The sequence below is a fragment of the Olea europaea genome, chromosome 5 (genome assembly GCF_002742605.1).
Source record: "Olea europaea var. sylvestris chromosome 5, O_europaea_v1, whole genome shotgun sequence".
NCBI lineage: Eukaryota > Viridiplantae > Streptophyta > Magnoliopsida > Lamiales > Oleaceae > Olea > Olea europaea.
In genome coordinates, this window is record NC_036241.1 from 398853 (window position 1) to 418245 (window position 19393).

Here is a 19393-nt window from a genome sequence, read left to right on the forward strand (position 1 = left end):
AAATTACAACCTACCATCAGACCTTTTATACAAATACAGTAATTTTTGTCCATATGACGAAATTCTTGTATGAGATTTAACCTTGTTAAAAACTCAAGTACAACTGTAGAGATGACTGTATTTGGCCATGCATATAACTGTAAAGTTACCACTATACAAAAAAAGGCTTTAACATGTAATCTAAAAGTCGATTCATTTTGATATCTTTAATCATTTCTCAATTGAGAATAAAAAATACAGTCTCTAGATCAATTTGGCGTAATTCTAAATTTAAACATACCATCACGGCTAGCATTGATGTACAGAAGTGAATCCCATCGTTATGAAAAAATTTATCCAACTCAATACACTCACATTGAGTATAAGTGTATAACCTTTTTTTAAAATAATAAGCTTTATCTATCAGAAACTCACTAGTCTCCCACTTAACTTTCAAGACCCTGAATGTTTTCGGTAAATATAATGTCCTCATAAAACTTTCACCATATCCAGATTAGGTTGAAATTATATTCTCCCTATATAAACTTCCATAACTTTTCTCGAAATTCCTCTTTTGATTTTCTGAACTAGCTCTTAGATCCAACTTCAAACTAAGAATCATTGAAATTAGACAGTTCTTATATGGCTCCCACTTAGATAGATAGCTCCCATCAGAACTAAAAATCATCGATATTAAATGGTTCTTAGCTCCCACTCGAATAGATAGGTCCAACTCAGAAACAAATTACTCCCACTTGAATGAGAAGTTTGAATATTTACTTATATATTCAAAACTAATTCATCAATACATATAATATTAATTTCAACGATGTTTTCCAATATTCTCTCTCTTACTGAAAAATATGACAAAAGTCACTTCTTTTGACTAGATATCCATCTAAAATTTCACTTAAGTACCTTATTGGATTACATGTATGTCATTGAGACACATCTAGTTCTCAATGGACTCATGTTCCCACACTTGTTATTGAGAACATAGATAGTCCATTAATAGTCTATGATAACCTTATTCGGTTATTTATGTGTCCAAAACTTATATATTTTGAAGGTACCAACATTTAGAGAACTCCATTAATATATATGTTGTAGTTAGCCAACGCTATTTTCAAAAGCAAATATGTAAGTTGTACTACATATCTTGAACCTCATCATTCGTCATATTCAGCAATATTTCATTCTTTCAATCCAATACACCATATAATTATTGGATATTAAAGAATAGTCAATCAAATAAGAGTTCCTCTCATTACATAGATCATTGATATCTCGTGATAGAAATTCACGCTGTCAAACAGTTCTTAAAATCTTCACTTCCATAATCTGATTTTCTACTCGACTTCATAAAAGTCTAAATCAATACAATATCTTCAACTTAAGAAAATCGGTCTCATAACTGAAGTGCATGAATCCATCTATAAATGTAATGAAAAGTAAAGTTTCATCTCTATCTCTCTTGAACACGGCCCACAAAGAAATTTGGATGGATTTATTCTATGGAAGTTCAGCTCTTACAGCTTTAAATGATTTTCTCAACTCAAAAACTCAAACCATTGCACAAATATCCAGAACCATAATAAACATCACCATTGTGAATACGAACAGAAATATCACATACAAGTTCAAGTAAGAGACCCATCTTAGAAGAACAATAATTGAGATCAAATTTAGTGGAGTCTTTGATACTATCTCAATATCAAGTAGGAGGTCAATTTATCCACTTTGCAACACTAAGTTGCAGTACCAATCATATAGACCTCCACTCCATCTTCACTATTTGTACATATCTATTTCGTATCAAGTCAAATACTCAACAATAGACTAATATACTTCTTGATCTCATATGAAGTGTGTTTCTAACCCTTGAATCCATTATCTACGCAAGATAAGATCCAATTTGTATAGTGTTGATACGTAAACAACACTAAGAAGAATATATTCAAGTGCAATATCCTTTAACTTAACCACCTTCGAGCTAAGAGATCCAAACCATATAGTTGAAGCACTTGAACCTTTATAACATTGATCATCTACCAAAACCACTTTCATTCACTTACTATCTGAAGTTCTTCTTGGTCCCTTTACCAGTCTTCCACGTCCATCCTGCATTTGTTCTAACTCATTCAATGCTTAAGCTTCAAATTCTTATGTAAGCTAGAATATTGCTACACAAGCATGTTCTCGAAACTTAGCATCATCAAGTCACACGTCTTTTTGTCAAGGTATTCAATTTATCCTTTGACTTGATAATCCTCACTGTGAGGGTTCCTTTGTATATATAGGAATAATAAGGCAAATTACACGGCTGAATGTTAGCTATCACTGTACACAAATGGAAACTAAGCAATTCTACCAATTACAAGCAATTCTACCAATTACAACTATGCGTTAATTACTCATCTAATTGACATCCCCCCTCAAATTGATGCTCGGTGATCAAGAAGCATCAATTTGCCCACAAGAAAGAGATGACGTTGTCGTGTCATGGCTTTGGTGAATATGTCAGCAATCTGTAGATCAGTAAAGATATGCGGAAGAGAAATAATATTTGCGTCAAAAGCCTCTCGGATTGAGTGACAATCTACTTCAATATGCTTTGTACGCTCATGATATATTGGATTTGCTGCAATCTGAATTGCACTCGTGTTGTCTGCATGAAGGGGTGTAGGATCAGACTGAGGAAAGCCAAGTTTAGCTAAAAGTCCTCGAAGCCACATAATCTCAGAACAGGCAGCGGACATGGCACGGTATTCGAATTCAGTTGAAGATTTAGACACACGTGCCTGCTTTTTACTCTTCCAGGAGATCAAAGAATTACCAAGAAACATACACCAACCCGTAACAGAACGACGAGTATCAGGGAAGCCGGCCCAATCTGCATCACTAAATGCAACAAGACAAATAGGAGACTCAGAAGGGGAAAACAATCCACGATGAGGAGTACCTTGGAGATACCGAATGATGCGACGAACTGCCACAAGATGAAGATGTCGTGGAGTTTGCATAAACTGACTGACTTGCTGGACTGCGAATGATATATCAGGCCTAGTGATGGTCAAGTAGTTAAGGCTCCCAACTAATTGACGAAAGATAGTTGGATCAGGAAAGAGCTCACCCTCTTCCCGACGATATTTAACATTGACTTCCAGAGGAGTATCGACAGAAGAAGAATCTTGAAGACCAGCCAAAGTGATCAAGTCTTGAATATATTTGTGTTGGTTCAAAAATATACCTGTGGAATCAGTGTGTACTTCCAAGCCCAAAAAATATGTTAGAGGACCAAGATCCTTCATGTGAAAGGAAGCCTGTAGGTGCTGCTGAGTTGAGATATTAAACCAGAATTTGTGCCAGTGATAACAATATCATCCACATACACAAGTAAAAGAACAATATCTGTAGATGTCTTACAAAGAAATAGGGAGGAGTCATACTGACTCTGGATAAAAGAATGTTGTAACAAAGTAGATAGAAACTTCTCAAACCATGCTCGAGGAGCCTATTTCAGCCCATAAAGAGACTTCTTCAGCTTACATACTTGTGAAGAAGAGGAAAAAAGGCCCGGAGGAGGTGTCATGTAAATATTTTCCTTGAGATCACCATGAAAAAAAGCATTTTTGACATCCATTTGGTGAAGAGGCCACCCCTGAGAGGCCGCAATAGAAAGAATAGTGCACACTGTAGTCATCTTTGCCACTGGAGCGAATGTCTCATCATAATCTACCCCATATTCCTGTTTATTTCCGAGAGCAACTAGGCGAGCTTTATAACGATCCAGAGTTCCATCAGAACGAAGCTTAATAGAATATACCCACTTACAACCAATAGCCTTGACATTGGGTGGATAAGGAACAACATCCCAAGTGTGATTATCCTGAAGTGCTTGAAGTTCTTCATCCATAGCCTTCCGCCACCATTCATGTTTAGCTGCTTCTGAATAACTAGGAGGTATAGATGTCAGTGTAGTGGCAAATGAATGAAAAGAACCATATCTATCAAGCGGGCGAGAAATATGGGTAGATCGTCGAGGACCCGGTTCAGGAGGTACATCAGTATTCGATGCCAACTCAGGCTCAGAAGAGTGGGGTTGGACAAGATCAGATGTGAGGTCAACTTCAGGAAGAGGCCTATTTGGTCGACGTCTCTCATACACGAGTCCAGGCTTGAATCTTTCAGGATGAAAAGTCAAATCACCAAAGTATGGGAGAATACTAATTTCAGGTAAATGTTGAGCATGAGTATGAAAGAAAGATTGTTGCTCAAAGAAAACAACATTACGAGAAATGCGAAATCTGTTAGAACATGGATCATAGCAAACATATCCTTTGTGCGAAACACTGTAGCCCATAAAAGCACACTTAACAGATTGTGCAGAAAGCTTGTGTCGTTCATGAGAAGGTAAATGAACAAAACAAATGCACCCAAAAGTATGTAGGTCATGATAAGTAGGATGTTGATTATGAAGGCGATAATATGGAGAGTCAAAGCGTAGACTTTGGGAAGGCAATCTATTGATTAAATAAACTGCAGTGGACACTGCTTCAACCCAGAATTTTGAAGGAACATGGGAATCAAGTAATAATGTACGAACAATATCCAGTACATGACGATTTTTTCGTTCTGCCACCCCATTTTGTTGAGGGGTATAAGGGCATGATCGTTGAGACAAAATCCCTTTTTGTTTTAAGAAATCATGAAACTCATGGGACATATATTCTCCACCTGAATCAGATCGTAAAATTTTAATACTGGCGGAGAATTGGGTCTCAACATATGTCACAAAGGTCTGAAAAATTAAAAGTACTTCAGATTTAAGACGGAGAAAACAGATCCATGTGTATCGGCTATAATCATCAATAAAAGTCACGAAATATTTATACTGGGTATGAGAGGTGATAGGTGAAACGCCCCAAACATCACTATGCACGATATCAAAGCTCTTTTTGGCACGACTACTGTGAGAAGGAAAAGGAAGAGTCTTACTCTTTCCCAATTTGCATGTAGAACAATCAAAACACAAATTATGAGAAGAATTATTTTTATTACCCAACAAACCAGAGTTTAACAAATGAGACAGGATAGTGGAGTTTGGATGTCCCAAACGTTTGTGCCAAACTTCACTTTTATTGTTAACAGTTATACAAGCCAAAGATAAGCAACTAGGAATAGAAAAATGTAATGGAAACAATCGTCCAATTTTAGGCCCCTTCGCTAGTATCTTCCCCGACACCTGATCCTGCACAAGAACACCATCACAAGAAAAATGGACATCATAATTGTTATCAACTAATTGACCAACTGAAATCAGATTTGTAGATAAACCCGGAGATATAAAAATTTCTCGAAAAGCAGAATTAATGTTACCAACAACATTAATAGTTAAATGACTCCCATTGGCTGTTTGAATATGAGATGAGCCTTGATATGGGCGAATATCATAAAGACCTTCAGAGGAACTGGTCATATGATTTGAGGCACCAGAATCAACTAGCCAAGAATGAGATGAAGGATTATGTTTACCTTGAAATCCTAAGGCAACAAAAGCTGACGCAATCATTTGTTGCACCATTTCAGGAGTAAGAGCAGATTGGGCAGCAGTAGGTGATGTCTCAGAAGTTGGTGGCCTGATAGTAGCCTGATATGCATTAGCTTGACGATTTTGAGGTCGAGTAGGACAGTCTTTGATAATGTGTCCCGACTTCTTGCAATAATTGCAGTACTTTTTGGTACAATGAGTAGCAATATGCCCATAGTCCTTGCAACTGAAGCATTGAATCTTTCTCATGTCTCTCCATTTGTTTTTCCCATGAGCTACATAAGCGACAACATCTGAGGTCATATGTTGATGTTGAATAGTGGCCTGTGTTGTAAGACGCTGCTCTTCACGAAGTAACTCCCCAAAACAAACATCCAAAGAAGGGGACGGATCACGATTCATTAGATTTGAGCGAATTGCCTCATATTCTGGACGTAACTTCATTAGAAACTGGTCTCGCTTGCTTTGCTCGTGTACAGTTTGAACGGCAACAAGAGATCCAACTGGTACTTTAGCATAGATAATATCAGCAAATTCACCCCATAAGCTTTGAAACCCAGAGAAGTAATCCTGGATGTTGAGATTGGCCTGAGTGTAATTTGCAATTTCATACTCCAATCGAAATCGTCTAGCTGTAGGACACCGAAAGTTTCAGACATGTTGGTTGACATGATGTACGTAGTTAAAAACAAAAGAACCCAATATAAATTCAGCAAAACCAAAGTCCAGTAGAAAGCCCAATATAAATCGAGCCCAAGTAAACTTTAAGACCCAAATTAAACAATGGATAAATTGTCCAAGTAAACTTTAACACCCCAATTAAACAATGGATTACTTAGCCCAATAAACAGAGGTTAATATCAAACCTCTAATTCACGTCGGGTTCACCAATCTCGCCTCACGTTCACCGCACCAATACAAGTCTCTGTCTCCACGTTCACCGCACGGTCTCGGCCACCACGGGAGCCACCACAGGAGACGCCGGCAGCACCAAAGAAGTCCCAAAAATCGGACACCACGTAGGACCCAAATGAAGAGTCTTGACAGAACTCAAAGAAGACATCGCCAGTCACCACCGAAGACGCCGACAGCACTCAAGAGGTCGAAAAATTCCGACACCACCGAAGACCTACTCTATCGCATAAGAAACCACGAAGAAATTCAGAATTATGGCTCTGATACCATGTCAAGGTATTCAATTTATCCTTTGACTCGATAATCCTCATTGTGAGGGTTCCTTTGTATATATAGGAATAATAAGGCAAATTACACGGCTGAATGTTAGCTATCACTGTACACAAATGGAAACTAAGCAATTCTACCAATTACAAGCAATTCTACCAATTACAACTATGCGTTAATTACTCATCTAATTGACACTTTTAATTCACATAGCCGGTAGTGTCAATAAAAAAAGGACACTTCTATTTGTAAGTCACAATGACTTTTAAAATTCTATATATTAAGAAGAAACTAGTTTGAACTTACTACTAATCTAAAAATAATGTGGCCAAAGAAAATGTTAACACTAAGCTAACCACCAACTAAGTCACATTTGAGAAAAAGATTATTTAAACAGAACTTAACAATTTAAATGCTCGAGTGCTAAAATTTACATTTTCCCGTACTCGACTAAGTTCGATTATGATCTTTATTCTCTAGAGTAGTATGACCTTCATAAGGTATTCTATTACGTGGTTGATGTTGTTGACCTACGATTGACTTCTTATTTTGATTATAATGAACAAAATTTATTTAACAATTATATTTAAGTGATTATAGAAGTTTATGACAAGCGTGGACAAAAGGATGCTTTCGGAGCTCTCGCAAAATTGGACAAAGTAGAAACCAAGCTACACATCAAGACAACGATCACTTCATCAAGTCAAACAAAGAAGAAATTAGAAGAAAATAAATTTAGACACCTTGATTTCAAATGCTAAGGTAAAACACTTTAGTATTTGGAATAAATGTCATTTGAAACTCAAGAAACGTTTCTTCGCACGACAAACACGATTTTTGCATAAAGAAAAGCATGAACCTATTATATACTTTAAGAAATGTCAAAAAGTCCGTAAAACATGTTAGAAACATCCTTCATGAATTTACATTTTATTATATTATTTAAAGAAGGAAAATTTCTAAACACGTGTTGATCTAGAGGACGCATTCGGTAGCTAGATGATGCATCCGGTAGGTCTAGAGGACGAGTTCGGTTATTCTAGCGGACGTCCGGTATGACAGATTTGTCCAACGATCAAGAAATCAAACGTTCTGACTTCTGAACAAAAAACGGTTACTTGACCGTCCGGTAAGCTAGCGAATGTCCGGTATCCTCCTCCGGTAGAACAGAACTTTTGACCGTTTTGCTGCTATAAATACCAGATCATTTTGCATTCAATGGTAGAATTTATGAGCATTTAAAGTGAGATATTACTAATCTATCTACTCAATCAGCTTTATATATATCTATTTATTCAACTTATTTATATTAGAAAAACCTTTGATTGATTCAACTTTTGGAAATCATTTTTATCAAAATGTTTTTCTTATCTAACACTTGAGCTTCAATAATTGCTATCTACTAAAGTGTTAGCCATCTTCTCTTGCTGTATTCAACTTCAATTATATTATTTATTGTAAGAGAAGTCTTCACTTGTATACTTCTCATTTTTCAAACTTGTGAGTCGAGTTGAAGTCTCGAAAATTTCAACATTGTAAAGGAACGATGCTCCTTGCTTGTAAGTCATCGAAAGCGTTGTAAGAAGGTTGGATTGTACCATAAGTCAATCAATATAGTGAAAAAGGCCTTACTCGTGAGGGAGAGCTTGGTAACGGGGGACGTAGATCGTGATTGGATCGAACCTCCTTATTACATCGTTTGCACTCACTTTTCCCTTCCTCTTATTACTTTGTGTTATCTTGTTTATTCATAGTTATTTGCTTAAATTTGCGTTTATTTTCAAAAAAGTTTCAAATAACTAATTCACCTTCCTCTTGGTTAGTTGTTCTTGAGCTTTCAATTGGTATCAAAACTTGGTACTCTTTTTTTAAGATTCTACAATCTTGAGTAATGGCTAAGCAAGTTTTTCAAAATAGTGAGGGGCACTCTACAAACCGGCCTCTTTACTTTAATGGTGTACATTATAACTATTGGAAGGCTAGGATGATGATATATGTTCAATCTATTGATTACAATATTTGGGAAGTTATAGAATATAGTCTATATGCTCCCACTAAGACTATTAAAGTAGACGGTAGACCGAACCAAACTCTCCCCAAATCTAGAGAAGAATACAATGATGAAGATAAAAGAAAACTATCATTAAATACCAAGGCTAAAATCTACTTTATCGTGCACTTGATAGAAATGAATTTAATCGAATTAATACATGTGATTCGGCATATGATATTTGGCATGCTCTTGAAGTTACTTATGTTGGCACAAGTAAAGTTAAGGAAACAAAGATAAATATGCTGGTTAAAGAATTTGAAATTTTCTCTATGAAACAAAATGAGCCTATTGTTGATATGATTACTCGTTTTACCGATATTGTAAATGGTCTTAAAGGTTTTGATCGTAAATTTACTAACGGTGAACTTATGAATAAAATGCTTAGGTCCTTATCAGAGGAAAGAAGTCCATTGAGGATGTTGATCGAGAATACTAAGGATGTAAATACATATCCTTTGGAAAAGCTCTACGGCACATTAATGACATATGAGCTAAATAATGCCGAGGTTAAGGAAAAAACAAGAAAAAGCAAGGAGGAATCAAAGGAGCCTCCTAAACGACAAATTGCATTAAAATCGAAAATTGAAGAAGGAACATCAAATGAAAATATGAGCGATGAAGAGTTTGATGATTTGGTCCTTCTTGTCAAAAAATGGAGAGATTTTTGCAATAATCGAAGATTCCAAAAGAAAGAAGAAAAGGGGGAAGAAAGGAGCAAAAAGATCATTTGTTATGATTGTAATAAGTCGGGTCACGAAAGAATTGAATGTCTCGACAAAAGGAAAAATTTCAAGAAAAAGACACTCCAAGCCTCATGAGATGATAGCGGCGACGAAGAACAAAATGGGAATGATAATGAAGTGACAAATATGTGCTTCATGGCAATCGAAGATGAGGTAAGTTCTTATGATGAACTTTCAAATTCATATGATGAAATTCTTGAAATTTTTGAAAAACTTGCTTTGAATCATGCTATCCTTAAAAAGAAAAATTTTATTTTAAAAGAAGAGATTAAGAAGATTTTGAAAAAGCAAAAAGAAAATATTGATCAAAATCTCTTAAAAGAAAACATTTCTTTAAAAGAGAAAATTAATGACTTAACAAACATTATTCATAAATTTACCGAAGGTACGAAAAATTTTGATTTGATGCTTGATAGTCAAAAGTGCGTTTTTGATAAAGGGAGAATTGGATATAAACCCTATCTAAAAAAAAAAATCACTCAAAAATATGTTTGTTAAGGCTTCAAATACTTCTTGTAATTTTGTAATAAAAGTGGACATGTAACTTTCAATTGTTTAACTAAAAAGAAATTTTTCTTTGAAAACAAATACAAGTGGATAAAAGAATCCGCAAAAACTAACTACCAAGGACCCAAGTTTAAATGGGTACCAAAAATCAAAACCTAATTTGTCTTTATAAGTACCAAAGAAAACAAAAAGTAAATGGTTCTTGGATAGTAGATGTTCGAAGCATATGACCAGAAACTGATCATTGTTATCAAACTTCCAAGAGAAGGATGGAGGCCATGTGACTTTTGGAGGTAACGCCAAAGGTAAAATAATAGGCCTTGGAAATATTGGCAACCACTTATTCCCCTCTATTGAAAATGTTTTACTTGTTGATAATCTTAAACATAATTTACTAAGCATTAGTTAATTATGTGACAAATGTTATAACATAAAATTCGATTCTACCAAATGCCTTATTAAGGACGCTATATCTAAAGAGGTGATTTTTATAGGAAATCGAAGAAAAGATGTTTATATTATAAACATTGAATTGGAAAATAATGAAAAATGTCTACTTAGTTTGAAAGAGGAATCATGGTTATGGCATAGAAGACTTGGACATGTAAACATAGATTTTCTTTCAAAAAATTTCAAAAATTGTTTTGTAGAAAGTTTACCAAATTTGAAATTGGAAAAAGATAAAATTTGTGATACTTTTCAATTTGGAAAATAAGTAAAAAGCTCTTTCAAACCAAAACTTTTTACTTCAACTACAAAATCTTTACAACTTCTCCATATGGATATTTTTGGACCTTCTAGGACGGCTAGTTTAGGAGGTAAATATTATGCTTTTGTTATTATCGATGATTTTTCAAGATTTACTTGTGTTATATTTTTAAGCTTAAAAGAAAAAGTTTTGAAAACTTTTAAATATTTTTGTAAGAATGTTAAAAATGAAAAAGGCAATTCTATTTCAACTATTAGGCTCTGATACCATTGTTGGAAAATCGAAGCATACTTTGACATGAATTTCGGGTCAACAAACTTACTTGAAATAATGAATTTCAAGATCTTTGTGTAGTTGAATCACATTACTTTCAAATCTCCAAAATTTGTATTTTCTTGTACTCCAATGATCCAAATCCCGATCACAATGGAAGGAGATTATTGTCCACAATCCAAGTGCCATTTCTTATGAGATTTCATGCCAAAAATGTGATTCAGGGACTTTCCAATTTTGAGGTAAATTTCCATACGAATTTTTTTTTCACCATTTTTTTCATGTCTTGCCTTTTCCCCCTCTTTTTCATAACTTCTATATGGAAGTTTCAAGTGGTTACTTGGGAGTTATGGGTTTGAATTTTAAATTCAAACCACTCCCTCCAACCTTTATAAAATCCTACGGCTCGGGTCACTCTACATGGGCGACCTATTATCCGTATTTTCCAACACTCAGGAAAAAAATTTCTTGAAAGATTTAAAAATATATTCATGACCATGAAGTGTAAGAGTATACAAACCTCCACCGCTTCAGCTTAATAGCAACGGCACAGACTTTGTAATAACCTAGGAAACGAACCAGTTAATTAAAGTCTCCACACTTCTAGCTAGGCGGGCTTTGATTTTGATAGGAAGTATCTGCAGTACACGATGCAAGGAAACATGGTCACACATAAAAGACACTTCTTCTCAACAGTTGACTGCACATATTTAGGATATACAAGCTTCAATAAAAGTCTCTCTTATTAGCTGATATTTTGGTTGAAGAATTTATTAATGGATCGATAAAGAACAAAAGAAGAACAAAGTTTGAAGACCTTTCGTTTAGCAATAATTTATTCAGGAAAGCATTCAAAATTCAAAGAAGAGTGCCAAAGTGTATGAATGATACCCGGAATATTACAATAAGAGCATCCACAATTTGCAGTGAACTGAAATGAAGAGGTAGAGAAAAACACACCTCAAACATTATAAGCCATGGAATGGGCCACTTTCCGAGTGAAAATGCCACAATCATGCTACAACAGAAAATATTGGTAGAAAACTTGTGTATGAACATTCGGGAATCATCGTATTCCGCAAGAAGACATACCACAACCCCGACTGCTGATAGAATTCCTAATATGCTGTACAGAGAAGAGTCCTCTAGTACGACGCCCTTGAATAATTGAAATTGCAAAAGGGTCAAATTGTTTATCAGGAACGATAAACAAGGAAAATGGAAATTAAAACGCATTCTATACCATATTTACCTTAACGTAGAATGAAACAGCAACAACAAGGAAACTAATAGCCATCCCAGTAGAGGTCTGCAGAGAAGAAATATTTCTTGTGTCAGGTATTCTGAGGTTTGCTCCTAGACTGAAAATTTATATGCATTACTTAAACTTACCATTAGTAGAATCCCCCTTCATGTTTTATCCGCCAACCATGTTGAAATTGTAGTAGCAATGACCTAGTTCAAGTGTAAAATTCATTTTTAAGACTCAAAAATACTAATTTAAACAATATCATACATGGAATTCCTTGCTTCACCTAAATAACACCAACCCTAACCTGATGTCGATTGTAATGACAAGAACAATATAGAAGAGAAGAGATTAAGAACCTAAGAAATGAAGGGAGATAGTCGATTTATTCAATAATCAAAAGTGTCCTTATTACAATCCAAGAACCTCAATTTATAGGTTCTAAATAACAATAAAAAGGAAAGTTGCAATAAAAGGAAAAAACTAGAGTTTCCTTTTGTTTAGAAGGAAACAAATTTATTATTCTACCAAAACAAGAAAATGCAATCTTTAATTGATTTGATTCCGATTATGCCTAGAACACACTTTCCAATGTGCATCATTCCTCCCCAGCTGAAACGAACTCGACTCCGACGAGGTATAATCCAGATAAGCATCTAAAAGTGTAGCATCCAGTTGACGGAACTCAACTTCATCAATCCAAGTAGCATCACTAGGCGACCGACCTTTCCAACGCACTAGAAACCGACAAAAACTACCATTCTGTGAAGCAACAAACTGATCATCAAGTACCTCATCAATAACATCATGCAAAGAAAATGTGGTAACAGGAGCTCAAACGAAGACTGTCCTATAGAAATGTTAGGCGACAATAACTAACTTGCATGAACGAGAGTTGCATGGGATGAATGTATGGAAAATAGAAATTCACTTCCATGAGTCCAAGTCAATAGGGGTGGAAATGATACATCTCATAACAGAGACAACAGTCGTATCCTCCTCAAAACACTCAAATTGGTCAAGATCCTCATCGCAATGGTCAATAGGGTTGATTGTGAAATACTCGTTCTCTGGGGTCGGAAGGAGGGGTTCCTATGGAAGGGCGAGGGCACGATTGGGACATTGAGAGGCAATATGACCTCTAACATGACAGCTATGGTATACAATTAGAGGGTTGGAAGCCCGAGCGATAGTTGAAAAAGCAGGTTGACCCCTAGAAGTGTCGCGAGGAATGGGATTGGAGGAAGAGCCCACATTCGAGCGGGTCTGGCTCAATATAGGACTACTAGTAAGAGCACCCGTCAGAGGGGTTCGAAAGGAACGTGGGTCAGGTAAGGTGGGAGGGCCATGTCGCAAATATGAAGAACGAAAGTATCGCTCGTATTCGAGTGCCTTGTAAAAAGCATCCTCTAGTGAGTCGGGATTGAGTATAAGGACGTGATGTTTAAGGTCTGGGTGCAACCCGTTAAGGAACTTAGTAATTGTGACATTTTCGGGTTCAGCAAAGGTTGAACGGTATCGTAATTCGTCAAAACGAGTCCTATAGTCCGACACAGTAGATGAGTTTTGCCTTTGGTTAAGAAGACGTTCCAAGAGTTGAGATTGACGGTAAGATAGGACGTATTTCCCGGTGAGTGTCAGTTTCATTTCTCCCCACGTAGTAATAGGCTGCCCAGGCAATCAAGGGATTGTGTCACCATCTGCCAATAGCGTTTAGCAGATTTAACAAGTTCATTTTAGCGAAACGAATACGCTGATAATCAGGCATTTGGTACCAATTGAAGTATTCTTCAATGGGATCGTGCCAATCAAGAGAGGCTTCAGATTCCAGGCGACCATCAAATCTCGAGGCGTTAATTTTAACCTTCCTAGTAATGTCATCAGCATAATCCCTATGTTGGTCATAGTGTGGATGTGGGGTGGATGTGGGAGATCAGGACGAGCGACATTATTGACAACTGAGTCACGAAGGTCCAGATAAGGAATGTGTTGTGTAAGACCAAGATTGTGTGGATTATGTAGCATGCCATTGGGGGTGCACAGGAGTGGTTCGTGGATGTTTTGGCCAACTGTGGAAGAATCGGATAAATCATCCATAGGACGTTTACCGAGGTATCGGGATGACTCTCCAGTTTGTTCAGTGAGGTTTTGGATGAGAGTTTTAAGCTCAGCTAGATCAGATTTTACTGTCATTACGTTAAGGGAGATATTAGTGACTTGCTGTGAGAGTGCATCATCAGATTGGTTAAGATCCTTTAGATTCATTATGTGCCAACCATGTGATCAGGATTGTAACAAAGTTAAGTCAACTATGAATGCCTAGAAATCCGTTCTATATATATATTTTTTTTTTATTTTTTATTTTTTTCAATTTATGTTGATTTGTGTGTGAGATAGACTATATGTAGCTGAATCGACAAGGAACTAAGACAAAGTACTAAGAAGCCAAAACTCAAATAAAAGTAAAGTTTCCAAAAGCAAATTTAAAACTTATCAAGAGCAATACGAACCAGTGCGGTTGGCGTCTAAAAATCTGGCAATACGCTTCAGCAACTGAGAGTAGTGGCACTAACATAGCGTTGATGGTGGCAGAGGTTTCAATTGACTGTTGCAGGTGATATAAGACGCCCAAAATGCAGTTGTGGACGAAACGGACGTTAGAAAAGAGAAGACAACACAGTGTTGACGATTGACCACAGTAGGTAGACGGCCAGAAGGGTGGAAGAGGCAAGCGACGTGAGATGACGAGAAGATAAGGTGTAGCATTGAGTTGTCGGCACTGAAGCAGTGGAGAAAAGTAAAGAAAAAGGCGGTGGTATTGAAGATGGTGTTTGATTGTTGGGGGGGAACAACCTGAGGTTGATTGCGGTGGTGGGGTTAGGTCGAGCAAGGTGAGATCGGTGATTGATGATTGGCCATCGGTGGTTGTTGCGTGATGGATTAGGGAAGTGACTTCTTCTGCAGCTGGGATGGAGATCAAGAGGTCAAGCTGGGCTTGGGGTGATGAGTTTCTGTGGGATGTTATCGGGTTTTGATTAGCGAGAATTTGCGCTGGTTTTTTTTTTATGTTTTTTTTTGGGCCACTTTGGGTTTATTGAAATTGGACCTAATAGGTATAGTTGGGTTTTCACGTGTACAGGTAATGGGTTGGTGTAGATGAATTCTTGTTGGACTGGGTGAAAATAATCTAAGGAAGGACAACCTGAATATAAATATACGTGTGGCAGCAACAATATTAAAGTTCTCCCAAACTTAGGCAAATAGCTACAGATATTATAGTGGAAATGCACTTGCTTTTGAGAAATACGAACACCAAGGATGGTAAACAAGGAAAATTAAGGCAATGAACAATTTTGCCGCTTTCTTTCTGTCGTTTTTTTTTTTGGTGGAACTATAACAATTGACTGAAAATCAAGGAAGGGAAGAGAACAAGCAGCCTGCTGTTGACCTTGAGGAGGGTTTTGAATGAAGGTATTGTAGTCTTAAGGGGCTGTCAAAAGTGGCAGGGCAGTGATGGACAAGGGGGTGCAGAGGTTGGATATGGAAGGGTTCGTTGGCTATTGCGAGAAAACACTTCTACTTCACCATCACGTGTGTAATGAAAACCTTTTGGCCAAGGAGAGCATTTGGCTCTGATACTAAATTGATGCCGATTGTAATGACAAGAACAATATAAAAGAGAAGAGTTAATAACCTAAGAAATGAAGGGAGATAGTCGATTTATTACAATCCAAGAACCTCAATTTATAGGTTCTAAATAACAATAAAAAGGAAAGTTGCAATAAAAGGAAAAAACTAGAGTTTCCTTTTGTTTAGAAGGAAACAAATTTATTATTCGACCAAAACAAGAAAATGCAATAATAAAATGCGATCTTTAATTGATTTGATTCCGATTACGCCTAGAATACACTTTCCAATGTGCATCATAACTGTTGCAGCATTGCCATCCCTGTTCATTCAAGATAAAAGCCCTTCACATTTTAAACTTAGCCAAACATAAGTCTAAACTTTTTTATTTTTTATTTTTTGGGGCAAAAGAAGTTTGATGCTTTCTAGAAGTTACTTTTTGGGATCTTCTAGTTCAAAAACACACTATTTTATAAGTAGGTCTTTACTTTCCCAAAAAGTAGTTCTACTATTTTAGGCTTAGCCAAACATGTTCTAAGTACTGAGTAGAAATTGAAAGCAATGTACTGATATGCATATATAAATGTGCCCAAAGCAAGGTGCTAATTTGCATACCGTCATGAATTCGACAAAGAAAATGCATTGTTTATTTCCCATTTCAAGGAGAAAGAAAAAAAGGTTACTACCTACCAGCAGATCCAAAAGTAGTAGTGGAATTGAAGATAACACCAATAGTTCCAGTTAGCTGTTGCAGAGCAAGTAACTGACTCCGATCTGCGGGATAAAAAGGGAACAAATGAGCAAAAAAAAAAAAAACTCAAACTTGATGATCTTGTTCAAAAGCTGGAGCTACCCGAAAACCTCAGTACCATGAGAGGTAACCAGTATCTTTTAAGTTTGAGATCTGCAAAATGGATTGTCGTTCTTCTGCTTCTTGATGATGCTTCAGACCTCTGTACACCCAAAAGATTGTCATGTGAAATCTTCCTTATGCATTCTTCTCGAAATTGGTTGTATTACATTAGAATGCAAACTTATTGTAGCCTTTCGCGGCCGACACCAAAATAGTGCTTTACCCCTAGATGTCCAGTCAACTACCGTGCCTCAACTATAAATAGTCATAAAAGGCATACCTTGATTTCATTAACGTTGTGGGTAATATCAGTATCAAACCCCTGAAGAACTTGCAGAGAAGCTTCAAAATCCTCTGTCATTCCCATTTTTGCCTATTTGACACTTGCATTAGTAATTGTAAATGTGGAAAATGAGAAATCAGGTTTGATAAACTTCTTCATGAACCTCACCAACCAGCGATGAGATTCGGGGATGAAAAACAGGCCAGGTATCAATATTGGACAAGGCAACATTCCTGCAAATTGTAAATAATAATGGTCACTCTCTGGCAGCTTTAGTTAAGCCTTCAACTGATTATGACCCACACAATTTACTTGAGGGGATTTGTATAAAAATTTCACAGATGCATAATACTATATTCTCAAACTCAATAGCTTAAAGCCAAAAAAAATTAAAAAGCAGCAAGAAGAATTCAAGAATTCAAGAGGAATCCATGATTAAAATATGAATTTTTATCCATTCCAGGGCCATAATCATGAATACAGAAATAATCAAACAACCAATCCATTACATAAGTAACAGAAATTTCAGTAAATATCAACTCTATAGAGTTTTGTTGAATCACTTCCTTGAAAGCTGAAGCTATTAGAGACGGGAAATGACAAGAAACAACAAACGAATCCTTATTCTACCAAATTTGGGTTAAATGAATCATGGTACACCATTACGTTCTGTTCATTGCTAAATCTAACAGAAAATCTAAAAACAACTAGATCTTTGGCAAATACAGGAGGCCATGTTAATTTTGATCCAGTTAGAAATAAGAAGGATTTATTTATTTAAATTTATTCGTAAACAATATGTCATATTCACAATTTTCATAACGACCACATTAGTGAGACTTGAACTCAAGACTTTTGTTTGCTCTCATAATATGTTGAACCACCTCATCTAGAGCTTAAACCGTTAGATTGAACATATTTATTTATTCAAATTTAGTCTTTGACAAGTCTTCATCAATCAAAAGTTCTGAAGAGAATTACCAAGAACAGCAAGAATCCTCCAACTATCAAATAATCCAAGTACATAAGATAGCAAAATCCCAGTTGTCACAGATAGCTGCATCATGGAACAAGTAGAATTTATACATCTTATAGTTTAATGAGTTTGGATGAAAGTAAGATAGCAGGCTTTGCTAACCTGGTTTACTGAGCCCTAGCCCCCTCATGTTTTTGAGGAAATCAGTGAAATGGCCAGTTGACCCACCCTTATTTCCACTTTGGCCTTTGACTGATTTTAAAAAAAAATAAAAACAAAAACAAAAATACATTTTAAAGATACTTTTCCAAAAATACCCCTCCATCTTCTTCACTCTCTCTCGACAGTTAGAGGTTGGAGAAAGAAATTTTCACTTTCATTGACAATCGGCCGTCAAGACATCTTCCTCACCGTCAAACTTTCGATTGCCAACTATCTCCTATTATAAATGTTAGTTTTTGTGGAGTTATAATTAGATTATTGAATTTTGTTGAGTTTTAATTAGATTATTGGTTGGAATATTATTTTTGTGGTGTGAAAGGCATGACTTAGGCTAGATTTGGATATAGATGAAGTGTATTCGCCTATTCTGGTTGTGTGGGGAGCTCCAACTCGTCGAAAATGGTGGTTTCCGACAAGATGGAGCTGTAGGCTATTGATAGTTGGCCGGCTATCAACAGTCGGTCATTCACAACCGATTCTAACCAGCCGTTTTTTTTTTTTTTTATTTCCTAGATTAATTTAAATCTTTAAATATTTATAATTTTTTTCGTATATCAAATTTAAAGAAATTTGTTATTCTAAAATTAAATTTTTAATTCTCATTTTAACTCTTTATTTGAATTCGAATTTTTATTTAAATTTTAAATTTTAAATTTTAATTTTAATTTTAATTTTAATTTAACTTAAAGAAATTTGTTATTTTAAAATTAATTTTCAAATTAATTTTGTAATTCTAATTTTAACTTTTTATTTTACTTTAAATTAAAATTTTCATTTTAGTTATAATCTTAATTTAAAGAAATTTGTTATTTTAAAATTAATTTTCAAATTACATTTTTAATCCTTATTTTAAATTTTTATTTTTAATTTAATTTAATTTTTTTATTTTACTTTAAATTAAAATTTTCATTTTAGTTATAATTTTAATTTAAAGAAATTTGTTATTTTAAAATTAAATTTCAAATTACTTTATTAATTCTAATTTCAACTTTTTTTTTAATTTTTAATTTTATTTTTAATTTAAATTTTCATTATAATTATAATTTTAATTTAAAGAAATTTGTTATTTTAAAATTAAATTTCAAATTACTTTATTAATTCTAATTTCAACTTTTTTTTAATTTTTAATTTTATTTTTAATTTAAATTTTAATTATAATTATAATTTTAATTTAAAGAAATTTGTT

The 19393-nt window shown here is 35.3% G+C and overlaps 1 pseudogene; it reads right to left on the minus strand.

Moving 5' to 3' along the window:
• LOC111394882 overlaps positions 1–19393 on the minus strand; it is a 34012-nt pseudogene that overhangs the window by 4847 nt on the left and 9772 nt on the right.